The 26,919-nt window shown below is 46.1% G+C and overlaps 1 protein-coding gene across 12 annotated transcripts in view; it reads left to right on the top strand.

Annotated features, from left to right (window-relative positions):
• Positions 1-26,919, top strand: part of PCDH15 (protocadherin related 15) — a 332,931-nt gene that overhangs the window by 1,132 nt on the left and 304,880 nt on the right. The gene's annotated exons all lie outside the window — the stretch shown is intronic.

Genomic DNA, 26,919 nt, shown 5'->3' with positions numbered 1-26,919 from the left:
GTATTTTATCGTATTTCCTGTAACACCAGAATCAACATAAAGATGAATTTGGGGAATACTTAAAAGTATTTTTAATCCACCTTTGTTTCAATATGCTTTAAACATGTTTCCATTAGCTTTCCCAATACTGCACAGTGTTCCTACTTCTGAGAGCTGCTTGACCCTTGCTCAAAGTCTATCACATAATGACACATTAATGTAGAAATGACTCCAGGAGGCGAAGGTGAAGGCATCGAGTGCTTCCAATCTTCCTTCCTCAGCTGGATAAGAAATGTGAGGGAAAATATGTTAAATACACACGGTACATTTTCCCTGCTGTCCCGCGTTCATCCAATCAAGAATTTGCCAATAGTGAATAAGTACAAGCTATGCAGAGCATTTGAAGAAGCAAAACCTGCCAGCTTTAGGAAAGAGACAGGGAAGCTGGAAATTCAGCGCTCTGGGATTTGCCATGGGCACTGTGGAAAAGCAGGGATCCTTCCTGCATCCTTCCTGCTCCTCCTGACTCCAGGCAATCCGCTCCAGCCCCGTGTCCAAAAAGCTCCTTGGAACTGGAAAGGGAATTATTGGCTCCCTGCTCAGCTTTGTACAAGGCATCGGGAAAAACAGCAGCGCTGCCGTCGTGTTGGACTGATGGCAAAGTCTCCGTTGGAATTTAATCCCTAAGTGTCTTAGGAGAAGCTCAGAACTGCACAACTGTGAACTCCTGGTCATATTTTAAGACTCTCATTCTAAATATTCCCATTCACTCAAAGGGAGAATAAAAGGGAAATAATGGAATTACAGGAATTATGGAAATCATGGAATTATAGGATTGTTAAGGTTGGGAAAGACCTGTAGGATCTTCAGGTCCAACCATCAACCAATGTGTTCACCACTAACCCATGTCCTCAAGTGCCACATCCACACGTTCCTTGGACATTTCCAGGGATAGGGAGTTCATCCCTGCCCAGGGCAGCCTGTTCCTGAGATCCAAAGGCCTCCACCTTTGATCCAAAGGAGCTCCAAAAGAGCAGCCTCAGAGCTGTGCCAGTTGGTGCTTTTTTGCAAGGCTAATGAAAGTGCATTGAAATTCACTTTTATCCAGAACTGAGGAAAAGAGGGTTTGGAGCACAGTGGGGAATTCTTCTCTCCTGCAGGTTCTCCTGTGAGGCTGTGGCTGATCCACCCCTGGAAGTGCTCAAGGCCTGGTTGGATGGGGCTTGGTGCAACCTGGGACAGTGGAAGGTGTCCCTGTCCATGGCAGGGGGTGGCACTGGATGAGTTTTAAGGTCCCTTCCAACCCAAACCATCCTGGTATTCCATGATTCCCTGGCAGCTATGTCTGATGGGCTGTGTGCACGTGCTGTGTGGGATTTGAGTAGAACAGAGCGTTTCTTTGCCATCGTTGTTAACTTGGAAACTCACTGATAATTTAAGATTTCTCTGTCTCCAAAGGGAGAAAGAGACTTGGAGAGGAGGAAGAACTGGACAATGCACCCACGGTGGGATTGCTGGGCTGTCTGTGCAGGGCCAGGGTTGGACTGAATGATCTCTGTAGGTCCCTTCCAGCTCAGAATATTCTGTGATTCCATGAACTGGAGAAGGTGTGGAGAAAGTCTAAAAGAGCTCAGTTCAAGTAAGAGAAAGGATCTCCCTGCCAAGTGATACCCACAGCCCTCAACTAGAGGCACCAAGGAATCAGGAGGGCAAATACTCCTCTTAATCCAGGGAAAGTCTTCATTTTCTGGTGAAAGAGAACAGAATGAACTCAATTTTCTGTCTTCCACAGTGATTCAAACCCTCCTATTCAGAGTAACAGTGCTCAGCATTCCTCAGAGACCAGTTGTCTGAGGACACCAGGGAAGCAGAGGAGAGGGATTTGTGGTTGTGGGGTGGTTACTGACAACAATAACTGCGGGATCGTGATGTTATTCGGGGTGAACACACTCGGTGTCAGGAGTGGGTGGTCTGGGAACCAACACACAGCCAGGGATTGGTGCTTTTGGTTCATCTCCTCTGATACTCTGGGTGCAGATAGCAATGATTCATGGACAATTTTTTTTTTTTTATTTTTTGTCTCCAAAAAGATTACTTGGGAAGGAAAAAAGTTCTCTTCTCTTAGCAGTAGGGTTTAGGGCCTGGGGAACTGTACGGATTTCCTTCTCTAATCTGTGGGAATTAGCCCTGACTGACAGGGAGCCAGCATGCAGTTGACTTACAGTCCTCAGCTAACTTGCAGCTCTGTAGAATTCCGGGAATAAAGCACTTCTTGTCCAAGGTGGAATTCCTATGAGGATCCAACCAGAAGGGTCAATGCCGTAACGGAGGCTGCCATTGTGTCCTGGGGGAGAATCCATGCAGGTTGGAGAGCAAAAAGTACTTTTTTGAGGGTAAATTTTCAGTGTGTGGTAACTCCTTATGGGGGCTGTGGGGTGTGAAAAGAATAATAATATAAACTAATATAAACTAAACTAAACTAAACTAAACTAATATAATATAATATAATATAAACCATAGGAGTTCTGCTAAAAGGAAATTCAGTGGATTGTTGTACTGTGGGAGACTGCATGTGTTATGCTGTGGTGCTTTAAAGCAGCACCTCCAAAGAGAGTGTTTTACCTTTCCAAAAATTTAATTGTGAGCAATAAACCATTAAAGAATTGTCATTTGAAGACTAAAATTCCAGGTAGTGAAAAGCAGATAATCAAATGAATGCCTTGAATGTGCTGTTGGAAAGTGAGCAGAGTGTGGGAGAAGGTACCAGAGGGAGAAACAAAAATACTGAAAAGCCCTGGTGCAGTGTTTGCTTTATTGCTGGAGCAGTTAGGGAAATCTCCCAGACAGGATTACAGCTTTCCCAAAATTATTGGATGAGGAGATATCAAATCTCTCATAAGAATATTTGGATTTAAAATACCCTTTTGCTCCAAAGAGCATTTCATTTTGTGTGGTGCCTTTCTCTGCCCTTTTATTGCTGAAGGATGAGCAAATAATTGAAGTGGGGTTTGTGTATTTCCCCTGCTGCCTCTGCCAGCTCACCTGGGGAGAAGGAGGCGGGATACAACTCCAAACGAGCTGGGTTCAAGCAGGGCAGGAATAAAATGTTCTTTATCCACAGCTCAGCCAGTGACGTCCTTGTTGCTGTAGTAGGGAGCGAAGCCAGGTCATGGCCGTGGAGCTGTTGGGTTCCTGCCTTGCTGAGCAGTTCTTCACAGAAAAAAACTCTTTTTTAAGGCTGATATTTCCACCTGCTTGTGGACAGTATCTGCAGGACAGAGGCACCTGAACTCTGTCTCGAGGACCAGGCTGTGGCATTTGGATGTGGCAGTGGGGTGGCACTGCCCTGGTACCCAGGACAGCTCTCACAGCCTCTGGATCCAGAGGGAGAAAGGACAGGGAAAATTACAATTCCTATGTTTTGTGTGACTGTGACTTCACTAGTTTCCTGTGCTTGAAGTGCTTGTTTAGGGTTCTAGCCTTGGGTAGGTTTAAAATGGTGGAAAGGGTTTAGGAGCTGCTGAACTTTTACAGCACTAAGTAAAATGTACCCATTTACCAGGCACTTTTAAAGTCATACTTTTTATATATGAGTGTGTATATATACAAAAAATGTGTATTTTTATATTTGTGTTTATAGGTGTGTGTGCATTTGCATTGTGTGCTACATTCCTCTGCTCCTTTCCGAACACTAAGTGAATTTTTACAACCCTGCTGCATCTTTTGGGGTCCCTGGATCCTCACCCAGTGCCTCTCACAGGGACATGCTGGCCCTCCAAGAACCAGGCAGCCTCAGTATTCCCACCACGCTTCCCTGGGCACCCTGCTCAGCTCCAGAGCCTCTGGCCTGTGCCACGCCCTGCATTGTAACCATGACACATGCCACACAGGCATGGTGACCCGGGCAGGAGGAGCACCAGGTGACATCCTCTCCCTCGGGGCTGCTGAGAGCTCTGTGCCCACCCACCCGAGTGGGGCTTTACAGATGGATTTTTATCCTCCCTCTTCCAAGGGTTAAGCAGAGCTCGTGTTTTCTGTGTCCAGCATGGCAGCAGAAGGGGGATCCTGTCCCAGGACTTTCCCTGCGTTTTTTATGGACCAGCCTAGGGAGGAGTTATCTTTTAATCTGGCTTTGCAGCCCAGTATAACCTGCTTTGCTGGCAGGGATTCAGCAGCCAGGTGAGGAGTGGCTCTCCCAGAACTGTTGCTGTCCTGATGCTTGAAGTGTTTTTCTGCTGAACAGAAGTGCTGTGGGCTCGTTTCCTTCTGGTCTTTGAATCCATGGAGCTTGGATTCATTTCCCAGGTGGAGGATAAGGAAATCATGCTCAGTCCTGGAAATCTCCATCCCTGCTCCAGCTGAGTGAGTGCTTGTAGAAAGCTGGAGTAGTAATTCCGTGGCAGGCTTGGGATGTGGGAGTGAGGCCACAGGAGGTGAAGCATGAGGAAGCCTATTTTTACATCTTAGCCTCTGGATTTCACCTGGCTTAAGGTGTGAAATGTGGTTCTCAGCCTCGGCAGCACCAAGTTCTGCATGTGCACAGAGTCAGAGCTGGGAAATGAGGAGGCAAAACTGCAGCAGCACCCGTGGTCTGTCAGCAGCACAGAGCTCCCCTATGAGACAGGAGCATTTCCAGTCTGGGATCTGATTTGGCCATCGAAAATTCCATGTATTTCCCTGAAATCTTGGTTCAGCTCAGGGCTGCTAGGCTGGCCGTGCTTTGCAACATGGCACTGAGGGCTTTTCCTCCTGCCCTGCCCCAAAGCCTCCCAGCTGGGATAGACTCCTGCCATCCCTGGGAGCACCTTGTCCAAATCCCAGTCTGTGCGAAGCCCACCCTGTGCTTGGAGTCCTTGCCCTGCTGATTTTGTGCAGGTATTTTCAGGACCTGCCCCAAAAGTGCTCCTGGCACATCCAGCATCATTTCCAAAGCAGGAAAGGGCAGGATTGGATGCAAAATGTTGTGTTTGCAGTGAGAATTCCAGGTTACACCATCATTAGCTGCCCTGTGCTTTAGATGAGAAGTTACTGTGTGGCTTCCATCCACTTAAACCTCCTGGTTCTTTAAATAGGTGTCCTTGGCCAGCTTTTCTCACTCCGTTAATCCCAGCACAGATGAACTGGCATGAATAGAAATGTTTATGGCAGCTGCATATGGAATATATCTGATTGTTGCACATAGGCAGAGCTCTGGGCTTGTCATTTGCTGCTCTATAAAGAGTCTTGGATAATCTTTCTGAAAGGAGCTGTGTAAATGCAGATATAATTAGCTTTTTTTTTTTTTTTTGGAAATAGATATCTCTTAATAAAGCGCTGGAGCACAGAATAGCCATTTCCTGTGATTTTCATTCACATAATATTTATAGTGCTGCAGAACAAATGAGCCGTTGGAAAGGCAGAGAAATGAATGCCGTGGATGAACTTGCCTTGAGAGGAGTTTGTGATCAAATTATGAATCTAACAAACTACAGTAAGCCAATTACTGCTCCTCCCAGATTTGTCAGCGTGCAGGCTCAGTGAGATTTGGTGTAATCCCTCCCTGTGAACAGATGGGCAGATTGTACGGCTCTGCCCAGACTTTCAGAGGGCTGGGATTGTCTTTCCTTACCCTCTTTTCCTCCCAACGACAAAAATACTCAAAAAAGGATGCACAGAATCAGTGAGGATGTTTCTGACATATCCCTGTGCAAATGGTCTTTAAATTTTTACCATCTTCTCCCCCCGAGAGGGTCTTTTTTTGCCTGCCCAGGGGCACATTGTGATGTAGTTAAGAGGTGGTCAGCATTTTACTGTGAGCTCTTGTTTGCAGGGAATTACAGAACACCCCAACCTTCTCCTCCAAGGTCAAACTAACTGAAATGACAGGAAATAAACCAGGAATAATTATTAGTCCTCTCTGAAATCAGTTTCATCATAGTCACTGAGTTGCCATCTACATCTTAGGCCTTCTAGAGCTGCAAACTTTCTGCTTTACAGGAAGAAAATAAAAACATTACATCATCAGGTGGGAGATGAAAAGATTCTGTATTTTGTCTGCTGCAGTTCCAAGAGCTTCCCTGTGCTCCTTGTGTGGCTCCTTACACAAACCAGACACCTATACAGCAGAAAACTGCCAGTACTGTCCTTTGCCTCAACTAAACTACAGAAAATGTTGAATTCTTTAAGATTTTTTACTTTATTGCACAACTGTAGTCTTGCTTTTAACTGGAAATACATGCTGGTAACTTCTAGACTTGATCCAATATTTGTTTCCTAAGCAGTAGCATCGACTTCCCAAATCTATTTAGCAACTACTCAGTAAGGAAAGAAATTGCTGTAAAATGTAATGAAATAAAATCATTGGTCCCACCGAGGCTGAGCAAGGCCAGTTTTGGGTTTAGACCAGGTTCTCCAGGGCTTTGTTCGGGAAAAAACATATGGATGGAGACTCCAAAGCCCCTGCTGCACCTCTTACCTGTCCTTGAGAGGAAATGCTATACCTTATGATCCTTATGATTGCTTCAGCTTATGGATCATGGAACATCCTGAGCTGGGAGGGACCCACAGGGATCATCCAGTCCAGCTCCTGGCTTTGCCCAGGACTCCCCAACAATCCCACCCTGTGCATCCCTGGAGCTCTGGCAGCCTTGGGGCTGTTCCCATTCCCTGGGGAGCCTGTTCAGTGCCCCAGCACTTTTCTCCTAAAGGAAAAGCTCTCCTGTTGTGTCTCCTCCTGCCACATCTGAGGCCTGTCATTCAACCAGTTTTTGAGTTCACCCATTTTTTCACTTGTCCACTCTTCAGACCACACTGTCCTCACTTGGATACAAAAATATCATGGGAGACAGTGCTGAAAGTCTGGGAAAGTCAAGGGAAATTATAACTGCTGTGTCCTCATCCACGTTCCATCCCTTTATTATTTCTGTCACTGTATCCTAGACAGGTTGGTCAGGCATGATTTAGCTTTGGTAAATCCAGACTGACTGATCCTAGTCACCTTCTTCTCCTCTGCGTGCCCAGAGACGTGTTTTGGGAGAACAAGCTCCATAATTGCCAAAGATATCAATGTCATTTGAGGTGTTTAAAAGAGTTGGAAGATGAGAAGGAACTTTATGCAAGTTTTAAAAGGCTGGACTGAAGAACCTGTTGTATTGAGATGTAAGCGAATCAGAGCTCTGTAGCAGGTCGGCTCTGTCTGTCTGGGACAGCTGGGTTGCATTCCTAGGACAGGTTGGAATTGGCAAGTGGGGATCACGTTGGTGAAGAACACACAAAGCTCTAACAGAACCTTGTCTCCTGCTTTTTACAAAACCAGAATATATTTCCCAGGCATCCTCTCCCTGAGTGCAGAAAAACGCACCTGAGTCCAGCAGAAGTGGAATTTAGTCTTCCTCATGCTGCACTCTGTGCAAATGCATCCCAAGGAGAGTCAAGCTCACCCAGGAAAATCCTCAGTGAGAGGCTGGCCCTGGCTGTGCTTGGGTCGGACTCGTTGGGGAGAGGCAGGATGCTCATGGATGAGAGGGAACTTCTCTGAGCACCTTCCTGCCAATCATCGTTATTCCTGTCAGATCCTCTCGCTTCCAGAATAACTCCCTTCTGCCAAGCACTCCCAAATCAGAGCCCACAAGCTAATTACTCCTTTTTGATGATGTTCTGAGGGAATGTGAAGCTACCAACAATAACATTCTTCGAGCATATCAAATATTTAATGCACATGTCTGGGAGCAAGAAGCCTTTTCTCTCCTTCAGAGGCAGCTTCTCCTGGGTTGTCCTTTCTGCCTGTAGGAATTCTTCATTTCTGGGGGACAAATCCTGCCTTGAAGATCTTGTACTGGTGATTTCATGGGAGTTGGCTTTAGTGTTTTGGGAACACGTAAGGAGTGAACACTGTAACAGAAATACAGGTCTGTGTAAGGGACAGGTAGATCTCACAGGACAGGTAAATCTTATTAATAAATAGTAGAAAAAACTAAATATAGCACACACACACACACAGCTACAAATACGCACACACAGCTACACCAGGAAAGAGGAGTTACCCTGGGTATTGCTATGGATATTAGATTTTTAATTTTATTTTCATTGTTTTTGGTGTTCAGGTATAAAAAATGTTCCAGGTCTCATAACACAAAGATAATGCTCATCCTAATTATTTTAATTTATGAGATTTTTTGAAAGAAATTAAGGTTTTAAGTCATACTGGTAACTGGGGCTTGTGGGTGAGAAGCAATAGCATGAGATAGGTTTCCAACAACTTTGTGTACTTATTTTTTGAAGGACTGAGGAACAAGTTTAGTCTTAGTAGAGGTTTTCAAGAACTGGAGGGCTCTGGTGTTACAGTGGTTACACGATCATATAAACTTTGTGTTATAAGCTCCCCTTTACTCTCGCCATATGCCCTCACAGAAAAAAAACAGCTTTATTTTGAAAAAAATCTAATGTTGTTGTTGTAATAGGGACAACAATGCCAGCAGTACAACAGGAAATACAAACTGACAGAGGGGAAATTTAGGTTAGATATTGGGAAGAAGTTTTTCCTTTTGAGGGTGGGGAGGTCTTGGCACAGGGTGCCCAGAGCAGCTGGGGCTGCCCTTGGATCCCTGGCCAGTGTCCAAGGCCAGGCTGGACAGGACTTGGAGCAGCCCGGGACAGTGGAAGGTGTGGAAGGGGGTGGAACTGGCTGTGCTTTAAGGTCCCTTCCAGCCCGAACCACGATTCTCTGATTCAAATAAGCTCCATTAGATGCCTGCGTGGTCTCCTGTGAGTTGCACGGCGAGTCCGTGAAGTTCCAAGGAACTGCGAACGTGACTTTCAGGGAATGCTGTTTCAATTCCTCGAAGGTCGGTAAAAGCCTGAGCTCTTTTCCAAACCCTGCTTTAGGCACCTGTATCCCGGGGGATGAAAGAGCCTCCTCCAGCAGCATCGCTGCGCCCAGCCGGGCTCCAGCGGCATTCCTGCTGTTCTGGCAATGATCTCCCGAAGGCAGCGGGAGCTGCCGCCTTCCCCGGCAGCGGGAGCCCGCACCGAACTGCGGGCCCCGGAACGGGGAGCGGGGAGCGCCTCGGGGGGTTCGGTACCCAGCGCTGCCCAGCCCCGCCCGCAGCGCTCCGAGCCGGGGGGAGCCGAGAGGGGAAGAGAAAGGGAGAGGGCGAGAGAGAGCCAGGGGGTGCTGGGAAGCCGGGCTGGGAGCGGGGGAGTGCCCGGCGCCGGCAAGGGGCAGGCGCGTCCCTGCCCATCGCAGCAGCGGGAGCAGCCGGGATGCGGAGCCGCCGGTGGGGAATGGCCGGGCGCCTCCTGCTCTGACATGCCGAGGTATTTTTTTCGGGTTGTTCGATGCCAGGTGCGTCGCGCTGGGCTCGCTGCTGCTCTGTTGCAGCGCTGGGGTTATTCGGGAAGCGGAGCGGCGGGTGCAGGTGTGTTCTTGCTCCCGGGGGAACTTGCTGCATCACCCAGCGCAGCAAACTTTGAGCTGCCAACTCAGGCTGGGGGGTCTTGGGTTTGATTTCCCTTGGAATTCAGATAAAAGTACGCCCAGGACTAATATTTTATTTACCTCTTTAGAAGAATCATGAGTCCCTCATTGCGTTAGATTTGGAGTGCAGGGAGTCAGTAAAAAGCGCCGGGCTTTAATTTAATGCCCGTTGTCAAACTGAGGTCTGTGTCTTTCCATCAGCGTGGTTTCCCTGCAGTGAGACAGGAAAGACCTGAACACTCGCTTTTCTGTTGTTTGCACTGGAAATTCGTGTTAGTGGCACAGTGGAGGTCCCACACTCCGCTCCTCTTCCTCAGAGGAATTCCTTTGCAGCACTCCCATGCCCAGCAACATTCTGCCTGGGTTTTGCAGTTTTTAGAGTTGAGGATTAGGAAATTTAAGGGCTTGTACCCGGCTAATTTCTTGATAAGTCTCTACACTCAGTAGTAAGCGCTCTGTTAGTACTTTCTGTCACCTTCTCTCCCCTTTTTTCTCTCTTAGTTAACTGTAGTTTAAAAAAAAAAAACAACCATTTATTTTGGTCATACCTTGAATTCATTAATATTTAAGTCTTCTTACTGTATACTTTTGTTTTGTTTGTTTGTTGGGGTTTGTTTGTTTGTTTGTTTTGTTGTTGTTGGTTGCTTGGTTGATTTTTGAGTTTGGGGTTTTTTTTCACTTGTTTCTTGTCTGTTAATTTGGTATTACTTTAGTAATTACTGTTCATGGAATCCTGCATTTTCCTTGCCTGGTGTTGATTGCCATGCTGCCACTACTTAGGATTTTTTTTTTTAAGGGGTATTTTAGTGACTACTGCAGCCCATTTAATCTGGAGAACTGTTAACAAGTGCAAACAAGTAAACAATCAAACTTGATGTAGCATTTGAAGGCAGAGGGGAGGTGTGTGTTTGTTTTTCTCCACACCAAGGGAGGTGGTGTTTAAGGTGCTGTGTTGTCACAGGAGCATAACATTCCCTGTGGAAGGGTAACCCCAAGTCCACGTTTCCTTCCTTGCTTCCCATAAAGCCAGCTGATTGGTGGAGCTGGAGAGCTGATATTACAGGAGATATGGTAAATAATTCATAATATTAATGGCCTGGACTTTCACGCGGTGGAATTTTGCTTTGGACAGTTGGTGACTTTGCCTGTGAATTCTCAGTTCCTCTTATCAGAATTTCAGGGTGGCTTTGGGGTTTTCTTTGCCAGGGGAGGCAGCAGAACAGTGAGCCAGAGATTATTTGATGCATTTTATCTGTCTGTGGTAGCACTCAGGTTTCAGGAACATGATCCCTGTGGCTTGGCAGGTGCATCCCTAAGAAATAAGAGTGGAATTTAAGGAGAGGACAGCTCTGCTCAAGGATGAAGCCTCCACTCCCAGCTCCTGTCTGGAGCTGCTGAGGCAAGAAAGATCCTCCCAGGTGCTGTGTTTCACACCTTACCCTTGGAGAGGCAATGTGCAGTCTGTGGAGAAGTTTGGGGCTCCATATCTTCTTTATGGTGTTCAACTCGTGCTAAATCACTGCTTGAAATAATTGTATTGTCACCTTGTGTCATATTTGCTCAGGTGTAATAGCTCTGCCACAAAGGCAGTCGCCTGGAAAATTGTGCTGCAAAGTCTTTTAATGTTCCTTGGAAAGGTGGGGAACCTTTAGAGCCTTTTTTTTTTTTTTTTTCTTCTGGTTTAAAAGTGGGAGTTTAGAATTTTTTTTCTTTTTCTCTCATTTTTGTTTTTATGAACATCCTGGTGTCCTGGTGTCTGGGATTGTCTGGCAATGTCTTCTTTTAGGAATAGGAGCTGGGTCTTTATACTGAAGAAAATTTTCCTCACAACTACTTTTAAATAAAATGAAATGAACAAAATTTAAGCTCTTTAGATGAAAAATAAAACTAAGTGGCCATGCTGTATTCTGGTCATAGCTTGCTGTACAGATGAATTGTTGCAAGGGTTAAAGGTATAATATGTGAATTAATTCATTTTGTGCTGCAGGCTGTGGTTTGAGAAGTCCAGTTTTAACTTGCTTTTTTAATTGTGGATTAGTATTTTTTGTGTGCTTATGAAAGGTTCTTATTCGCAATTATCAGTTTTATTATAAAAAAAAAGGAAAGAAAAAAAGCAAATTTTCACAAAGAGTGGACTTGTGAAGGGCATTGGTGTAGTTTAATAGCACCAGTGAGCTTCTGGGGCTGAGAGGTGGCAACGCTGATGTTTGGAGCCAGTTTTAGCACCACTGGTTCTGAGTTCATAATTTTAAATGTGCATTAGGAGCCTCAGATTGGGAAGGACCATCTGCATCTGCAGCTGTGGGGCTGGTACCGCTGCCTTAATGCCACATCTCTCCTGGTGTCATCACTGAGCCCTTCCAAAAACAGGATGGGGTTGGGCTGTTGGTTTTTAAAATCCCAGCGTGGTTTGGGTTGGAAGGGACCTTAAAGCCCATCCATTCCACCCTGCCATGGGCAGGGACACCTTCCACTGTCCCAGGCTGCTCCAAGCCCTGTCCAGCCTGGCCTTGGACACTTCCAGGGATCCAGGGGCAGCCACAGCTTCCCTGGGCACCCTGTGCCAGGGCCTGCCCATCCTCCCAGGGAACAATTCCTTCCCAATATCCCATCCATCCCTGCCCCCTGGCAATGGGAAGCTGTTCCCCTTGTCACTTCATGGAAAAAAAAATGGAAGTTTTATCGTCCTGCTGGAATTAACTCATACTCCCTGCTCCCCCTTGGTGGTTTCCACTTGGCTCTTCACAGCCCTCCAGGAAATGTCTTGCACTCCCCGAGTACCTGACCCTGAGCTGTGCCTCTCTGAAATTATTCTGCTTCTGTTCCTTTAGTCCTTCAGAACCTCCAGTTACTGCTGGGTGCTATCAATGGCCCCTCCTCCATGTCCTGTGTCCCCGCTGTGTCACATAGGATCAATCTGTTCCTGCCATCAGTGACTCAGTTACTGCTGAAATATTTAATGAGATCAGTTCCAAGTCTGAATTTTAAGACCCTCTAATGATCACTTAAGTTTTCAGGACTTCTGCTGTTGTCTCCCCATGAACCAGATGCTCACCTACCCCTAAATGCCTCTGCTGGTGGCAGCTTAACTCCCGTTTTCCCACGTGACACTGCTGAATACTCAGCTAAACCCCAGATTAATGGGATCTCCAGGGTTTGGGCAATGTTATCTGGTGAAGTAATCTCTTAGTTAGTCTCTCACAAGCTACCTTGTGCTGAATAATAAGAAATCTGGTCATATTTCCCAGTGCTTTCATGTCTTTGGAAAGAATCTTAAAGAGAAGAGCACTTGGGTCTCTGTGCCACTAAAGGAAGTGATGTGGGCTTGGAGAGAATTCTTCTCTTAAGCATGAATAATTTATTCCCTGCTCTTTAATTGTCTGCAGTATCCCAGTTAAAGGAAACGTTGGAGTGGTGTTCAATTTTGTGTGCCGTTTGTATCCAAACTCTGGCTTTGACTTTAATGGCCCCTACAGCTTTTATTCCCTTTATGATGATTTCTTCTTTTGTACCCTTATGTTTCTTATATTTTATTTCTTTTCTTTTTTAATTTTCATTTCTTCACTACTCACCCCCTCCCTCTCCTCCCCTGGTAAATATTAACACCCTTACTGAAAACAAGGTCAAAAATTTCCTTTGTACTTAGACTCGCTGGATTTGATGACCTTGGAGGTCTTTTCCAACCTTAATGATTTGGTGATTAGCTTTCCCAAAATACCCATTTTGCTTCACAGAAACCCACACTGTTCTTTTCCTGACCCCTTCCTTCATAGAACACCCAAAAATCTTCATAAAGCTCTCAAAACCAGGAAAATACTGCATTCTTGGAGATCTTCCTGAGATTCTCTTACACTAATTCTCCCTAGATTTTCTTTTAACTTCTTCCTTGTGTCTGGTTTTAGGCCTTTTGAAACTTCATGGGTTTCAATGAAAAGCCTTCCAATGTTGGAGGTAGTTCCCTGTTAGCTGTGCACCCATACAGAGTCCTTCATCTTGAGGTCTTTCCCTCTCTCTTTTTTCTTTGGAATATTTGGCACCTGGTATTTAAAAATTTCTGGGCCTCCTTCATTTTCAGATACCTGTGAGTCTCATTTCAGTTGATTTTTCTAGTTACTTCCCTTAATTTCTTCTTTTTTTTTTTTCCCAAATAAATGATGATAACCCTTAATCACAACCCCTTTTTCTTTTGTTTTTCCATCTTGTTTAATCAGCTGATTATCATTCAAATCCAGTTTATTTTCTGTCAGCAAATCCTCTCCAAACTGAGAATGAATTAACCTTATTTCTCCCAGATACAAAGGTTTCCTGCTGGATCAATCCTCTATGAGAGCACACAAATTAAGCTGCTATTTGTAATTTTTCTTGTTTGTATCTGGAAAATTAAATTCCCCAACAGTGGCCCAATTTCTAAAGAGTTCTTAATTCCCTTAAGGACACCAGAGCCACCCATGTGTTGCTTCCAGTTTGAGGCATTACTGCCCCCCAGTGCAATTTGTCTGGATCAGCCCTTCCCAGAGTGATTTTGATCACAGCCAATATTGAATTTTAACATATGGCTCTTTTCTGGCTCCCTGTCTCTGTCTCCAAGGGAAAATCCTTTGGAGACTCTTCTCTGATCATGTCAGGAGAAGCAGTAAGATCAAGTTTGTTGGTTGCCCCAATGGTTTTGCCTTTCTGGCAGCTCTTTGAGAGACCCAAAATGGAAAAATTCTGCCCCAGATTAGGCCAGACATGGGAACAGCGTTGATGTTTCCACCCTGCCATCAACTGTGGCTCCCACAAAACTGAATAATCAGAGTTTATTTCATCTGGGGGGCACAAGGGACGTGGGATTTGTTTGCTCTATCCTGATGGAGCACAAGCATTCCACAGAACACCTCCCTTCAAATGCTGCACTGGTCTCTCTGTAGAGAAGATATTTTAGATTTTATTTCCTCCACTGTAAGGTGGTCCCAAGTTCATGCACACATAGATCCAAACTGTTGGTTTGATGAAGGGAGAGAGAGCTGCAAGGTTCTAGTGCAAAAATCTTGGCTGAAATCCAGGCTTTTAAGAAGAAAACTTTCGCATCACAATATCCAGAAATAATTGTGAACTCTATTAAAGCACAAAATATCTATTGAAATTTTATAATGTTTTTTATTATCACATCCACCTTTTGTAAAGTGAAATTCTACAGTGACTTTTCTTCTTGGAACTGTTCAATCTCTGGGATATCACCAGAGCTTTGCATTTGAAATTCTGTCGTTGGTTTTCCTCCTGGAACTGTTCTGTCTCTGGGATATCACCAGAGCTTTGCATTTGAAATTCTGTCGTTGGTTTTCCTCCTAGAACTGTTCAATCTCTGGGATATCACCAGAGCTTTGGCTTTGAAGCCATGGCAACTGAATCTACTTCCTCTGTGACACTCGAGATGCTGCAACACCTGTTGCATTTCCAAAAATTACCATTTCTTGGGAGTGCTCTTTTCCCTCCCAGCACACAAGCACATGCTAGGTTCTGAGTTAAATAAATGTTATAATTTTTAAGCACTTCCACTATCTTAGCTCAAAATGAGGCCTGAATAAAGCAGGATTGTGACAATCCATGAGCAATTAGAACTGTAATTTTGAGTGATTCACTGGGACAAAAATGGTTTGGTGCAGACTGAGTGTGCCGAGGCCAAGATGCTTCTGGGATGTGGAGAATTTAGGTTCCTCCAGTGACAGCTCCTGATCCTACTATGGTCTGCAGGTCCTGTGCATTCCCTGAATCCCACCTGTGAGATTTGTGTCTTCTGGTAGAAGTGCTTGGCAGGGAAAAGGTTTAGGGAGGGGAGTTGACTGGTTTCAGTCCCCTCCTGGTGTCAATGTTAAGTTTTGAGCTATGGAAGTGAGTGCTGGACCTGCTGCACTGCTGGTCCCAGGAAAATGGGCTCTGAATCCATGTCAAAAATCTGGAGAAATCCCTGCATTCCCACCTTGGGCACAGCCAGCAGCAGAGCTCTCCCAGCCCAGTGACCAGCCAAATCAAACAGCTTCTGTCGGACACAAAGGTTGGGAGCTTGGATCTTGGTCCCTAAATTTACATCCCTGGTTTATAAATAACCCACGCTTCATTTTAATTTGGCAAGGTACTCTCACACTGTATCCTTCCTTTAAAACCTCTGTAATGAGTTTTCCCCACACTTGGTGCTTTGCGGGCTCTATTTCAGAAGTTCCCTGAGTATTTGCTTTACAAATGCTGTGTACTGCAAATAATACCATATTATAATACTCTGTGTTCAGCAGCACTTGTGTGGCTCAGCTTCTGTTTCTCCTTGCTTTGGTGCAGCCTGGGCAGGGATGAAATCAGTGTGAACCAGGTAAGGTCATCACAGCATTCTTTGGAAACCAGTTAATGAACTGGTCAGGGCTGTTGTTGCTGAGTGGACTGTGTTGGAAACCTTATTTAAGGTATTTAAGAATTATCATTAAAATCCACATTCATCACACAACCTTCAGTTAAAAAAACAAAAACACCCAAACCAAACAAACAAATTCCCAACACAACACAAAACAAAAATGAACAATTTACACAAAATCCACCCCTTGACCCCTCATCACAATTACAACAAAAATTCCCCACGATCATTCTACTCTATAACATTTAACACTATTCATAACTTGATTCTGCAGTCCCAGAAAGAGTAGGATTACGGCATACCTGACTTACCTCTGAAGTTATGAGTGTTGTAGGAAACAAGCTACACAAAATTCTCTGTTTCTCTACTTCTGGCCTGAACATGCAGTGAAGCTGGTGGTGGTGGTGGGGCTGACACTTCCCAGGGTAGGCCTGGAGAAAAGCTACTGGACACCAGCAATGTTAATTCATCCTTGCCAGGACACTGGAGTGTGGATATAAAAGATTTGTCTTCTCCAGAGCTGCTGCTGCCCAAATGATGGATATCGTGAGGCCCTGGCAGGGGAGATGCTGTGTGTGATGTACTTCCCAGCAAACTGACACTCGAGGGGGTGAGGGAGGCTGGAGGGGTGCCATGGAATGCTGTGGGGTTTGCATCAAGGATGGATGGGGCTCCGAGTTGGTTAGAGCATGGTGCTAATACCACTGAGCTTGTGGGTTCAATCCCTGTGTGGGCCATTCACTTAAGAGCTGGAATCGATGATCCTTGTGGGTCCCTTCCAGCTGAGAATATTCTGAGGTGTTCTTGCTTATGGAAGAGGGTTTGGGACTGGATGATCTTTAATGTCCCTCCCAACCCAAACTACTCCATGATTCTTTGATAGACAGCCCTCTCTTGGGCAGATCTAGAGGAGTTTGAGGTGGCTGGACACCCAGTGCTGTGACTGGTGGGAGCAGGATGTGGATGGCCTCGTCTGCTTCTGCTGCACCATTAAAACCTGGTTTAATTTGTGCTGCCATAACCCTTCAGACCCATGTAGTGTCCAGTTTGTTTTCCAAAGAGCTAAGATGGGCCTCAGTGTTGCTTTTGCAGTCTTTGTGCTCCATGAACTGCTTGAAATGCAGCCAAAAGTCTCAAGCAGACTGTGCTTGTCCCAGGTGTGCCAGGAAACGAGCGGCGAGGACGTGCTTCTCCCTTAACCTTGACTCCTGTCCTCTGCTCCCGGGTGGACGTGATTTACTTGCATGTTGAACACACCACAGACAATGCTCTCCTTTAATGCAGGGAAACAGGATAAGGAGTTATGGCCCTGTAACTTCCAGTTTAATAGCTTGGAATTGCCCCAGTTGCCCAGCCTCTGCTGGAGAGTGGAGCCCACATCATCACAATTTATGAGCCGTGGGAGAGTGCAGGAATTGCTGCAGTTGTCTCAGCTGACACCAGACAAAGCTGCTACCACTGCTTTCAGAGCTTTCCAGGGGTTGATCCAAGGCCTAGCACAATCTTGGCCTTACCTCAGCATCAGGCAACTGAGAAGGCAGCACAAACCATTGTGTGGGTGGAACCTGTTGCTTCTCTTTAGGGAGAATGTCTTTCTTTTTTCCTACTCACAAGGACTTAGCTCAGTGCCAGAGAATTCTGTGAAGGATAGCTTGGAGATGTCTCTGTGAACAGAGAGAAGTGAACCCTCCTAATTCCTGTCCTTAGTGCTCTTCTTCCTCTCCTAAAAATGGGAAAAAAGCCTCATGTTCTATTCCCTGTGGCCTTTTCTTGCAAAGCTTTTGGAGATGGTCCGTCTAAATTGTGGGTATCAGCAGTGTCTGCTGTTCCTCCTTGTGCTGAAGGACACGTGGAGCTGCTGTTCTTCCCACCAAGGCCTCTCCCTGCTTTTCCAAGAGCCATTCTCCCTGGCAGGGATGCTTGCCCTCTTTGGAGTGGGATTGCTCCTCATCCCAGCGTTTTGGAAGCTCTGCCTACTCCCTCTTCAGCCCAACACTGTCTCTTTCAGACCCTGCTCTGGGTCTTCATAGCTTTGCTGAGGGAAACTGGCTTTTCCTCTCCGGGTTAGGTGTGGCAGTTCTTTGATATCCATGTGGGAACACTGGGAGTTTTGAGCCCTGGCTTAGCCCTACTGCCTCTAGCAGACCCAAAGGTAACTTCAATGAATCCCAGACTGGGTTGGGTTGGAAGGGACCTTAAAGCCCATCCAGTGCCACCCCTGCCATGAGCAGGGACACCTTCCACTGTCCCGGGCTGCTCCAAGCCTCAAAGTCCAACCTGGCCTTGGACACTGCCAGGGATCCAGGGGCAGCCACAGCTCTTCTGGGCACCCTGTGCCAGGGCCTGCCCAGGTTCCCTGCCAGGGAGCAATTCCTTCCCAATATCCCATCCATCCCTGCCCTCTGGCAGTGGAAGCCATTCCCTGTGTCCTGTTCCCCCATCCCTTGTCCCCAGTCCCTTTCCAGCCCTCCTGGAGCCCCTTTAGGCACTGGAGGGGCTCTGAGCTCTCCCTGGAGCCTTCTCTTCTCCAGGCTGAACAATCCCAATTCAGTCTGTCTCCAGAGCAGAGGGGCTTCAGCCCTTCAAGCATTAATGCCAGGCAACTGAACTGCTCTGTGTGGGTGCAAGGTCTGTAGGATCTTTTTTTTGCCTTCGGTGTCTCTGCTCAGGACTGCCTTCAATGTGCCTTGCTCCTGGCCTTGTTCTTTCTCTCAGACCCTATAAATATATATATAAATATTACATCTAATTCCCGAAAAATGTACTTTTCCCTGTGTGAGAGTCAACCCAGTGAGCAGTGGCAGTGCAGATCCATCCTTTAGATCCCAATCCGAGAGTCTGGTGGGGGATGAAGAGAGGCTTCTGTGCTCCCCATCTCCGCACCCCACCCACACGACTGGGATGAAATGAACTGATGAGAGGGATGATTTCTCCCCCCATCATTAGGATGCAAGTGTTTGCTGAATGTGCCAGATGTTTGGCTTTCATTATCTGGAGGTTTTTTCCTTTCCAGCTCTAGTGAAAGGGAAGCCTGAGCAGGTCCAGCAGAATTCTAAGCAGTTTCCTGTGTGAACAGAGAAAGCAGCATGCTTAATGAACTGCACGGGTAACAGTGAGTCCAGCTAATGAATGCTGTGTCCCTGGTATTTTAGAGAGATGGCTGAGTGATATTTTTTTCTGATTTAAGATCATGGAATCCATATGGATTATCCAAATCAGAAAGGCTTTCTTTTATTTTCATATTTTATTTTAAATATCTTCTGCTTTACAGTCATATTTCTGAGCTATTCAGAACATCCTACAGTTCTCTATGCATGAACAGTTGAAGGAAGTGTCTTTACAAACAATTCTTGTAATTACTCTGGAGAAATCCAGTGACAAACTTTTCATAGCACCGGAATCTCAGAATCTTTTAGGTTGGAAAATCCCTTCCAGCCATGGAGTCCCAGCTGTGCCCAGTGCCCACGTTGTCCCCAGCCCAGAGCACTGAGTGCCACCTCCAGCCCTTCCTGGGACACCTCCAGGGATGGGCACTCCAAAGCTCCCTGGGCAGCCCCTGCCAAGGCCTGAGCACCCTCTGCATGCAGAAATTCCTGCTGCTGTCCAAGCTGAGCCTCCCCTGGCACAGCTTGAGGCCGTTTCCCCTTGTCCTGTCCCTGTCCCCTGGCAGCAGAGCCCGACCCCCCCTGGCTGTCCCCTCCTGGCAGGAGTTGTGCAGAGCCACAAGGTCCCCCCTGAGCCTCCTTTTCTCCAGGCTGAGCCCCTTTCCAGCTCCCTCAGCCGCTCCTGGGCTCCAGCCCCTTCCCCAGCTCCATTCCCTTCCCTGGCCACGCTCCAGCCCCTCCAGGGCTCTCTGGCCATAAGAACGAGACACAGGACACGGGTGTGATGTCAACAGTGCCCAATACAGGGGGACAATCACCTCCCTCTGGTAATGTTTTATTAAAAGCATTGGTTTGTGTGGAAGGAGGAGTTGCTGAACTCTGGGTTGTAACCAGTCAGGACTTGGGCATTCAGCTGGATTGTGGGAGAAGTGAGTTACTGTTTTACCCATGACTGGAGCTGAGAACCTACTTGAAGTAGGAATGACTGGAGTTGATTCCCTTGATTCAAATAGAAGCTGTACCTTGCAAGAGATGAACCTTTAGAGCTGTCCTGTTGTTCTTCAGGATTCTGCTCTTCCAGGTTCGAGCTGAGACCGTGGCCAAAGCTTCTCCCTGGTGCTGGAAGCAAGGAGATTATTGTGAGCGAGGCTATGGAATGGTTTCATTTGGAAGGGACCTTAAAGCCTGTCCTGTCCCACCCCCTGCCATGGGCAGGCACACCTTTCACTATCCCAGGTTGATTCAAGCCCTGTCCAACCTGGCCTTGGACACTTTTTAGCATCCAGGGACAGCCACAGCTTCTTTGCCACAGCCTCCCCCCCTCACAGGGAGGAATTTTTTCCATCCACTTCATACAAGCTTTGTGAAGAGCGAGATCATCTGAGACACCACTTATGTTCCTTGAACAGGATCTGGTGCCTTTCCAACAGGAGGAGAGGATGGCATTTCAAATTCTCTTTAAAAGCATTTCCTTTCTTTTGTACCAGCATGGCTTTGTCTATGTGGGTCGTTAGAGAGCTGTTTCTCCCCCAGGAGCAGGGAAAACTCTGATATTTTTGTGTTGGATGTACAGTACTGCTGTGTGGGGAGGTGCCCTCACCGCCTGTGGTTTCTCCCTGTGCGTTCCACAGCAACAAAGGGAACTCAGTGGTGGCAGATTCATCCCTCAGAAAGCAGACTCCAGGGGATCAGTGTTCCCATTCAGTGCCTCCTTTAGGGAAGGCTGGCTGGAATCACTGCAGTGCGGCACCATTTCTCCCCAAATAACTGGAGGAAATTAAGAGTACTTTGAAATATAACGTGTCAGAAAATGATGAGGCCTCCAGCAGTGCGAGTGCAGGAATCTTATCTGTGCCTGTCTCATAAGTCAGAGCTCCTGGAACAGCTTTCTGCAGTGTCCAGCTCAGCTCCTCAGTCTCCCAGACCAGCTTCATTAGGAACATGACATTTTAATGCACTCCAGTGGGTTTCCATAACTTGGATCAGATTTGGTATGAAATAGTGAGTCAATGAAGGTCACTTCGGTGTGGAGGTGATTTTGCCAGGCCTGGATGTGATCCTGTGTGTCCCATGGCCTCACTGTGCCTGCTCCTCAGAAGCTCCTTAGTTTGGGTTAGTTATGACCTCCAATCCTTTTCCTTGGGAAGCTGCAATTTCAGGAAAGGTTGGACTTGATGATCTCGGAGGTGTTTCCCTATCTGTGATTCTGTGAAGAGAATTTGGTCCTTCAGATTTTCTCCAAGACAGAAGTGCAAGTGTTTGGATTGAGCAAAAGCAGGAAGACACAAAGGGAAGGGCGATAAATATGAAAAGAATGGGAAGAGAGGTAAATCTTGGAGGATGAGGGGAGAAAGAGAAGTTAAACCTGCGAACAAACACAAAAGCAGGCTGGGCTGCATGGATGAATTTTATTCCTCCACAGGAATGTTGTGAGGTGCACAGCATGTGGCTGCTGGAAGCTTGATGGGAATTGCCTGGAATTTGAATGATTTTGTTTCATTATCTGTTTTGGAAATGACAGGAAAGCCATCGAGTTCACCCCATGTTCACAGCAATCCATTATCCTTTTAATGCCATGTTTTGGAATGTGTTGACTGTGTCGAGATAAGAAGTGGAAAGAAAATTCAGTGTTTAGTGTCCAATGTATGTAATAAATGCTGGAGTATTTACTCTTGTCTGAGGAGAACTGAAAGAGGGTTTATTTAATCTTTGAAATCCATCTCTGCTATTGACCCAAATCAGCTGACTTGGAGTCCTCAATTGGTTTTTAAGTATTAGAGTTAAAATATCAGATACAAAACCTCTCAGAAACAGCAAATGTTTTGTAAAATATGATAATTTTGTTTACATAATCTTTATTGCCATGTGATGTGCTTCTTACTTGGAGCAGCTTCTTCATGTGGTGCTCACCCCTCTCTCAAAAATAATTTGGAAACTGGAGGGTTATTTTTGTTCAGTGGAAGGAGAACTTTATTACCGATACTGGTTTCATGTCCCCGTGGCAAACCCCAAGAAATTTGGGTTCATGTGTTCTCACAGGAATTTGGGAAAAAGGAGGATGGGAGTCTGCATTTTGGAACTAATTAGTCCTATAAAATTCATGGAAAACTGTGTTTCTTGAAGCACCATAACATCTGTTGCTCTCCATAAGAGGATTTTGGAGCAATTACTGCCATTTCTTTAAAAAATTATTCCCCTTCTGCTCAATTACTAACAGTGAAGTATCATTAAATAGACAAATTCAATGAAATACAACTCAATGATTTTTAGTGATATTGAGGGTTTGAGAATATATAAGAATAAGGATGAGCTTAAGGGAAAGGAAAAGCCAATAAAACTGCAGTTTATTCTTACATGCTGCACACTTGTTATAAATTTCTGGGTTGCAGTTAATTCATCATATTCAGTGATCAATATTTTATAAAATAAACGGAGAAAAGCTGGAGCTTTGGCAAGTTTTGGAGAGGCCAACTAAATTTAAGGACAGAACCTTAGCGTTTATTGCAGGAATATTTGCAGTATTTCAGAACTCACTGTCGAGTAGGGACGTAGAGATTTTTTTCTGAGATGTTTTACATTAATACAAGCCATGAGTATATTTAAATTATTGATTTAATATTACATCTTATGTACCTTGAAATGGAATTATTTCTGTGATGAGTGCTCTTCATTCTTGCTGCATAGATTATTCCCAAGCTGTTGATGGGTTTTGGGCAGGGAGGGAAGGACTGGGGGCTCCCATTGTTGTTTAAAGGGTAGGTCTGGTGTAAGTGCTGGCCTGGGGAGCGTTTCAGAGCTCTTCCCCTGCTGTGAATCATCCCAGTCACTGCTCTCCAAGGCTTTGCTTTGCTCCCAAAGGTTTTATTATTGCAGCTGTTGGTGTTTTGTGTTATCCAGACAGGAGAACTGCAGGGTAACCCTCCTCCAGGGCAGGTGGGAGTGCAGGTGGCTCCATGTTCCATGCAATTGTTTTCGATGGCAATACATTAAAAATTCCCAGAGAAAAGAGGAACTCCAGGCTGCTGGGCCTGAGGTTTTGTAGAGCCTCTCCCCTCTTCATAGTAGTAGCAGTCCTTCACCTTGAAAACATTTCTCTTCTCAGCCTTTAAAGGCATTAGGCACTGATGGATTCTGTGCCCCAGTATTCCTATTGTCTCATCCAAACCCAGAGTACTGCTGATGGAACTCCTGGTGTGATTCTTTCTATTGCATCTCAGCATTTTTTATCCATTACTTCTATTTATTTTGTGACTCTTAAAGAGCTTTGAAATTAAAGTAAATACTCCATTCTCCAGAGGAATGGAAATGTTTCCTTGTTGCTTCTCTGCTTATTGTTAGCTCCCAGCCAGAGAGCCCTGGAGGGGCTGGAGCGAGTCCAGGAAAGGGAACGGAGCTGGGGAAGGGGCTGGAGCCCCAGGAGTGGCTGAGGGAGCTGGAAAGGGGCTCAGCCTGGAGAAAAGGAGGCTCAGGGGGGACCTTGTGGCTCTGCACAACTCCTGCCAGGAGGGGACAGCCAGGGGGGGTCGGGCTCTGCTGCCAGGGAACAGGGACAGGCCAAGGGGAAACGGCCTCAAGCTGTGCCAGGGGAGGCTCAGCTTGGACAGAGCAGGAATTTCTCCATGGAAAAGATGCTCAGGCCTTGTCAGGGGCTGCCCAGGGAGCTTTGGAGTGCCCATCCCTGGAGGTGTCCCAGGAAGGGCTGGAGGTGGCACTGTAGGCACAGAGTTTGTGGTAATTGGGAGTGGGGCTGGGGCTGAGCCTCATCCCTAATTGGCCACAGCTGTGCAGGACAGGTGAGTGACACTGAAGGTGATGAGCCATGGAGTGCCCAGGTGCACTGACCAATCCCAAAGGGAACAGAGGGCTCACAGGTGCAGTGCATCAACATGAGGGCATAAAAGGCTGGGCTGAAAGAACAGGAAGGGCAGATGCTTGCAGCCTTCTGCAGTGATGGGTTGTTGTTCTGTATGAGCAGATACCTGGAGCCTTCTGACCTGGTGAGGTGTTACTGTGTGTGGGCTGAACCTTTCTGGAATTGAATGATGATATTCTATGTATGTATTGTGGCCATCTCAACTGTGACATGTGCTGTGAACTCTGCTCTGGGCTGGGGACGAGGTGAGCATTGGGCACAGCTTGGACTCAGTGGGCTGGGCAGGCTTTTCCAACATAAGAGCTTCTGAGGTTGGTGAATGAAGCTTGAACTGGCACAATGATTGTAGACACCTGTAATGTGTGTGGTGAATTCACAGAGGATTTACTCTGAGCTTAGCCAATATTCCTGTCCCTTGCCATGGGCAGGGACACCTTCCACTGTCCCAGGCTGCTCCAAGCCCTGTCCAGCCTGGCCTTGGACATATCCAAGTGCAGCCACAGCTTCTCTGGGTACCCTGTGCCAGGCCCTGCCCACCCTCCCAGGGAACAGTTCCTCCCCAGTATCCCATCCATCCCTGCCCTCTGGGCAATAAATCATTGCTTTGCAAAAACACCTTTTCACCAATGTCAAGGACTTTAAGCCCGCTCTGTGTTAAAAGTGCACCTCCTGTTGGTTTCTTTGCTTTGACTGATGGAGCTTTCCCAACGGAAGAATGTTCCAATGGAGCATTCTCCTTACAAACAAGAGGAATGTGGGCTCTTGCTGTAAATGACAGGCTTCATCAATCTGAGTATGCAATTTATCTAATTATCTGGAGCTTATTAGGTTTTGAGGTATTCCGTTAAATTAGATCAGAAATAATTTTCATGATGCCTTTCAAATGGTATTTTGTTCTCCTTGTGGAGTGGTTCTGTAGTCCCATGAGCTGCTCTCAGATATTCCCGTTGCATTTCCATGTGTTGAAGCTCCTGAGAAAATTTGATACATTTATTTTAAGTCAGTATGTGTTGTTTCAAGCACTATGCCCTGTATTTACATGAAGTTATGGAGCGAATCTTCTATCTGGGCATTGCCAGGTGGCTTTGTGGCTCACACTGGAAGCAGGTGGTTAAATCCTTGTTCTATGTCTGTGCACAGCAATATGAGAAGCTCATTTGGAAACCCTTCAGTTCCTGAACTCTCTTTTGTTATTTTTCCTTCCAAGGCATCTCTAATTTTGCAAGAAAGTTATTTTGATGAATTTATTAGGGTCTGCTCCAAGGGGGGAGTGAGGAGGACACAGCAAGGATGACAGCAGGCATGGTGCCTCGCCACTCACTTTGTGCTCCCCTCTCTTCCCTTTGCTCTGCACACCCAAATTCTCTCTCTGAGGTGGTTTTAGGCTCCAGCAACAGCTTTTGCTGCCTTCCAGGATCTCAGTGCAGCTCATGCAATATACAGCAGTCTCCTATTTATAGCCATGCTATTTTTCCTGGCTGGATCTGAGTGCAATTTCCCATTTCAGCACTTTGGATCCCCTGTACCCCCTGCTCCCCTTCTGCCTCTCTAGGAGCTGTTTTTTGGTGTTGCTGAGTCCTGTCTTGGGCTCTCACATGGGAGCTGGCTGCAGTCATGGGAATACAACATTTAAACCCCGCTGCAGAGGCTCCTTCCTTTACTTGCTTTCAGTCATATTTGTGTTTAACCCAATTTATTTGGTTTTTTTCACCACCCCCCCCCCCCCCAAAGTGAGTCTGCAGGTGCTAATCACAACATGCTGCAGTAGGGAATCCTCCCCTGGGCTACAGACACTCTCATCTGCCCCCTAATTGGGACTGGAATTCAAACAGTGCTGCAAGAAGCCATGGCTGGGGTTACCACAAGCTCACTTCTCCCTGTGTGATACTCAGACAGTGGGGTTTGCATATAAGGAGAGGGGAAAAAAGAAAGGAAAATGAAATAAACCCTGATGCTGCTGCTACAGTGTCTTAGCTGATGATGGTTGCACATCTTTTGGCTCTTATCCAACCTGTTGGTAAGAAATGGAACAATTTTATCTGTCCTGTCCCTCGTTTAATTTGGGAATTCTGGCTTTTTTTTTTTTTTTTTTTTTTTTTTTTGTCAGGTGTTGATGTCACACAGGAAGCAGGTGTTTCAGTAAATCCTGCTTTGGCAGGAATTTCTCTTGAAGATCCAGCCATGTGGAATTGTGTGTATTTTGGTGTTTCTGAGACCACTGAGCACTTAAGTACCAACTCATTTTGGGCTGGATGCTCAAAGATCTCTTCTCAGAGAAATGGCTGCACATTCCCTGGAGTTTTTGCCATAGGTGATCTATAAATTCTTGAATTTCCTTGTTACTTTGTAGCCTGGGATTAGCACAAGACCTGAAAAACTGGGTGAGGAAGATGAGCTGCTTTCCTCCTCCAGTCCTTGCAGTACCTGAGGGTGACACACAGTGCCCTGGGTCACCTCCCTGAGGTCACTCTGCTTCCTCTGCTGGGGCTGTTTTGGTTTGGAGTTCTGTATATTCTTTGTGAAAATTAATTTCCACCAGTAGGGGTGGGAGCTTCCCCAGGGGTGTTAATTGCAGCCTGAGCCTCAGGTGCTGCCCAGCTCTTCCCAGTTTGATGATTGGAGTTGTTGCAGGGAAGAGCTTTGGAGCTGGGAGTGAACCAAACCTTTGTGGTGCCATTCACCTCAAAATATCAGGGTTTTTGTACTGAATGTCCTATCAGGATTAATACAAGTTACACTTTGCAATCTCTTGGATTAGGGACTGTCAGTCTTCCTCACAAAGCATCACCTGCCATTTTTCCAGCCCTCATCTCCTGTGGATCACTGCCCAGTAAGTGGTGATGCAGTTGCATACTGGGTTAATCCTAAATTTTTCAAAGGTTACCACTTTGGAGGGTTATTTTTTAAATGAGAGTTATTTAACAGCCTGTTAAATGTTAGTTTTAGTCTGTAGAGCAGCAATATAGCTTAATCAGCTGCTCTATAAATTAATGAAGGCTTGATCTTTTCCCATTCTTGATATGTTGCTTTTAGTAATCCCATTAATTCCCAAAGTTTGGGAAGAAACAAATGACAGCTTTTCAGGATTTATGGGTTTGATGTTTTGCAAATCCTGCTTTGTGTTCTT

This window comes from Vidua chalybeata, chromosome 8 (genome assembly GCF_026979565.1).
Source record: "Vidua chalybeata isolate OUT-0048 chromosome 8, bVidCha1 merged haplotype, whole genome shotgun sequence".
NCBI lineage: Eukaryota > Metazoa > Chordata > Aves > Passeriformes > Viduidae > Vidua > Vidua chalybeata.
The sequence above is the reverse complement of the archived record's forward strand: the minus strand, read 5'-3'. Positions and strand labels throughout refer to the sequence as shown.